This window comes from Schistocerca cancellata, chromosome 1 (assembly GCF_023864275.1).
Source record: "Schistocerca cancellata isolate TAMUIC-IGC-003103 chromosome 1, iqSchCanc2.1, whole genome shotgun sequence".
Lineage (NCBI taxonomy): Eukaryota > Metazoa > Arthropoda > Insecta > Orthoptera > Acrididae > Schistocerca > Schistocerca cancellata.
In genome coordinates this window covers 930,830,755-930,835,471 of record NC_064626.1, presented here as the reverse complement: position 1 = coordinate 930,835,471, position 4,717 = coordinate 930,830,755, and the positions used below count along the sequence as shown (strand labels likewise).

The 4,717-nt window shown below is 40.7% G+C and overlaps 1 pseudogene; it reads right to left on the bottom strand.

The window, feature by feature from the left end:
- Positions 1–1,019: 1,019 nt before the first annotated feature.
- LOC126097711 (5S ribosomal RNA) lies at positions 1,020–1,137 on the bottom strand (annotated as a pseudogene).
- Positions 1,138–4,717: the final 3,580 nt, after the last annotated feature.

Genomic DNA, 4,717 nt, shown 5'->3' with positions numbered 1-4,717 from the left:
AAATTGCTACCACCCTAAGGCAACCACAGTTGTGACACAGTAATGGCGTGACGAAATGGTGTTGTGTTGGACGAATTAACAGTAATTGTACGTATCTTTAAATGCCTTATGCAGTATGACACATGATATCAAATGTTTACTAGATGTTGAGATAACAGCAGCCGGGTGATGTCGTCAACAACCGCCAACATTCCGACAGGGGCCCATCCCGCCATTTTCAAGGAAAAACTGTAGCAAGAAAGCGCTATACAAGGGAATTTAAAATCTCAATGTTTACAGAATGACCAGAAAGATAACGCTCACACACGCTGTAGCCATCATAAGTTATTGACAGTGAAATTGATAATCAACGGGTCATGTAACATGAACTCTGTCCCTCTGTTTTTTAACAATGGAGAGAGTAGGATTCCATGCAGAATTTAAACAAAAAACTCATATCTACTTATAAGGTCCCTTGCGAATTTAATGACGAAAATTGTAATACGTACACGTCTACTTTAAAATACTAGATAACAGCTCTTTAAATATGTAATAAAATAAAACTGAAGAAATGGCGTTGGACGCTTTTTTCCGTAGTCTGTCACCACATCCTGACGTTAATCTGTCTCATACTCTCTACGACTACATATATATTCCACCAGTCACTGGACAGTGCATGGCCTTGGGCACTTCTTACCATTGCTGTTGATTGTTGTTTCTGTTTCTTTCGCGTATTGAGACGAAAAAAAGTACATGCTCTAATCTCTCTCAACTTATTCTGGTGATATCTATGAGAGGTATACGGCGGCGGTAACATTATGATCGCGTAGTCTCCATCGAGTAAACTCTGTCCGAACAGGCCTTGGAAGGCTCATCGTACCGACCGGCCGCCATGACATCTTCAGCTCACAAGCGTCATGGAGGGGCATGTGGTCAGCACACCGCTCTCCCGGCAGTATGTCAGTTTACGAGACCGTAGCAGCTACTTCCCAATCAAGTAGCTTCTCAATTTGCCTCACAAGGGCTGAGTGCACCCCACTTGCCTACAGCACTAGGCAGACCGGATGGTCACCCATCCAAGTGCTAGCTCAGCCCGACAGCGCGTCACTTCGGTGATCTGACGGGAACCGGTGTTACCACTGAGGCAAGGCCGTTGGCACTTCATCGAGTAGGCGTTCCCTAAACTCCTTTACAGATCCACTGTGTTCTACCAGAACCCTACCAACACAAATCCAAGTCTCCCATTCCCTTTCCTTAATACTGATTTTACGTAATCGTCCCATTTCATATTGTTTATTGATTTTATGAGCTCGAGATATTCGCCACTAATCTTGTCATCAGATACTCTCTAATTTCGCCTATCCAAGGCAGACAAATTTGCTCCAGCAAAATATTCAGCATTGTGTTGCATTTAATGAAGTGTCTTCCCTCTCAAGAGTAAGTGAGCACTTTATACGCTCGTTACTTAGTCACTGAACCATTCTCAAAAGGTTTCAGACGAACCTCGTATATTTCTGTATTCACAATTCTAAAAGAACTATGGGGTTGTAGCTAATTATGCAGTACGAAATATTATAAGAGGAATATTCGTGACAGCGTATAATAAGTTACCGAATTGTTTAGCCTATTATACAATGTGCAACGTTGCAGACGAGTTCCACTGGAAAAGAAAGTTCTACGACTACAGAAAAAAATAAGATCAGTACGTACCGTCTGGTAGTTTGGTAGCGGGAAGGGCATCGCATCACAAAACTAAACACTCCAAAAGTCTATAAATTTATCAAATCACGAAAACAGTGACGTCCCCGCAAAGGGATAAACTCTAGGAATGAGAGACAGGTTCTTGTAATTTTTTACAAGATTCGTAAGAAAAATGCAACGGGAAGCTGTACGTTCCGAAAAACACTTTAGGTTTTTGTGTGGTATGTTGACAGTTAGCTTAGAATTATACTTTATTTATATATTTTGTCGCTTTTAATTTAAGTTTAAATTTCGTTACATATCATAAGAGTAAGGCGTCAAGCGATGCAGATTCTTTCTGAGATTAATATACAGGACAGAACAAGCAAGCGAACATTAACTGGAAGAATCACATTAAGCATTACGAACACTGTGTTCCCTGTCGGATGCAAAATGGGCGCCGGTTCTACTCACGGAAAGAATGGTTTGTGCATGGAGAAGAGAAAGGTGGGAATGAATAGCTGGAGGGGAACCGGTTTAACGACCAATTGTAAAACGTTACAAAATGCGTTAGGGAGAGAAATTGGATTCTGCTTGGCGTTGCGACGTTCTGTTTTTTAATCCACACATATTTCTCACACATCCAAGAAAAGAGAGACGAAGAAAAGATTTTTACAGTTCGTTCTCATGAAAGTAATTCGAAACTAAGCCCTGTTAGAATGTTTCATCTTTTACAAAACGACGATGCTTTTTATCAGTTTTCTATAAAACCCAGTAACCCAGAGCAGTACCGCAATGCTGAATACAATCTGTATTCAGCTGATAATTGCAAGAATATCGACTTATCGAGAGCGCGTGACACCTAATAATCAAATAAGAATTTTACAGACTGGACTCATTAGCTTTGTAACCATTTAAGTCTTGACAAATTTTCGGTAGGGACCGGTGGGTGGATGGGTCCTGCCTAATTTTTCTGGTAGGTATGAATCCGCCACATTTGCATTGGGTAAAAATAGCCGTATCGTTATGTTTGTCATTGACTCGGAGATTGACTCAGAGATGACAAAAATACGTGCTAAGTAGCTAAACCTAACTCTACAGACAAATATTTCTTTGTCCCGAGCACGAGATGAGTAATCCGGACCAGCCATAAAGGACAGACCGTGATACCGACCCAGCTGCAAAGTTGTGAGAGTGATTCATCGCTGCGTGTGACCTCGTGAGCAACGGTTTTCTGGCATACAGCAGTGACTAATACTGTTACATAATCAGCAAAGACAAATATTAGGTTCATCACGCTTCGAAATGAAGTGAGATTTAAAATTTAGAGACAGTCTTTTCCCAGCTGCAAAGGAATAGAGAAGACGAAGATTATACATGAAGAAGACTGGTAAAATTGAATCTGGTAACATTACAGTGTACGTGGATAAACAAGTCGGCGAAGCTGACACAATGGAAATTTTCGAGATACGTACAATGCGACATCGACAGAATATTATCATACAGCCCTAACAGTTTTCTGTGGGAGTCTCAGAGTCAGTTCAGACAAGACAATATTTAATTTCCTATTGACGTAGTAGCTCCTACTCAAGCAATTGAAGTAAGTAGAGGAGAGTCACATTATGTGAACATGCAAGATACCTTTCAAATGGGAGCAGCATTTGTGTGCATACGATATTCGTGAGAAAGTTAAGTCAGGCACGACAGTAACGCGAATGACAAGGAAAAATGTTCGAAAAGAAAGTAGAAAGACTTCATTGCATAGACGGAAACCTCTATAGAGCCTTCAGAACTGAAGCAAGAAAAGAAAAAGCCACTTCAGTTCTATAAAACGACGTCAGTACCAGCAGTGAAACATGGAAGCGGGTCGTGGACTGTGAATAGAAGGAAATGGACAAGAAATACAAACATTGGAGATGAGATTCCTAAGTAGAATAGAAGGGTATACATTGTCCACCAGGAGGAGGAATGCTGCCTTCAGGGAAGAAGTGGTAGTGAAAAGCTTAGATGAGCAGTTTAAGGAATACAGGCACTACTGGGAGGACCAAGTCACAAGAATGGGAGACAACAGAACGGAATTATTGTCCAATGGGAAGAAGATATTTAGGAAGACCGAGGAAAAGGTGGACGAATAAATAATTTCAACTACGAGGACGTAACAGGAATATGCTAAGATAAGCAAAAAGAAGAAGAAGAAAATTATTCGCCGTCCACATTGGGGACTTTGTAGAAAAACCACTGTCTGTTATACATGAGTGCATCACCAGCATGGTGAACAGTACTAATAGGAATGAATTTGAAATCTGTCCTTTGACAGTGTTGTCTAGCTTCTGATATCCTCAACGCATACCATTAGCGGATTAAAGCTACAAAGGGATGCAGCACATCATAGTCACTAATCATGTCTGACAAATATTGTAAGAATGTTCATTCAACTGCCACGTGCAATGTAACCTGTGTATATTCCAAAATACGATTCGCTTTCGCGTCGTAAGTGGTTGGTTCGTATTACAGCTGTGGAAGAAATTTAGATCAAGCACATCAGTGTCTGAAATAAAATCTCATATCTTTCCTCAATGTCTAGAATTGTGGGGAAAGTGATAGTGTTCATAAAGATACTCCTCCCTGAGTGGTATTAGAAAAGAAAGTATTTTAGTGCCATGCGGAGCACGTGGCTTTTGTCATGCAATCGAATGCTCCACACTAAATCGACTGTATGGTAAGTGTATTAAATGTGCCATATACTGCTTGGACTGGAATGATGAGACGTTTTTCGCCTGAAGATGACTGATCAACCTCAAAACCGGTATCTTTCATGCGAGAAATAAACAATATCGACCGCATTTCAATAAAAATGGTTTGATCATGTCACTTATTTCAAACAGATGGATGTACAAACGACATTCTGTGTTTGTGTAGAAATGTGTATGACACTTGAGTTGTTAGCGAGAGAAGAAATAGCAGCAAGGATGCATCCATGAACTGCAACTAAACTCAGGGAGAACTATAATATCACAATGAAGCACAGAAGCCCTGAAGTGCCTACCCGTTTCAGGTG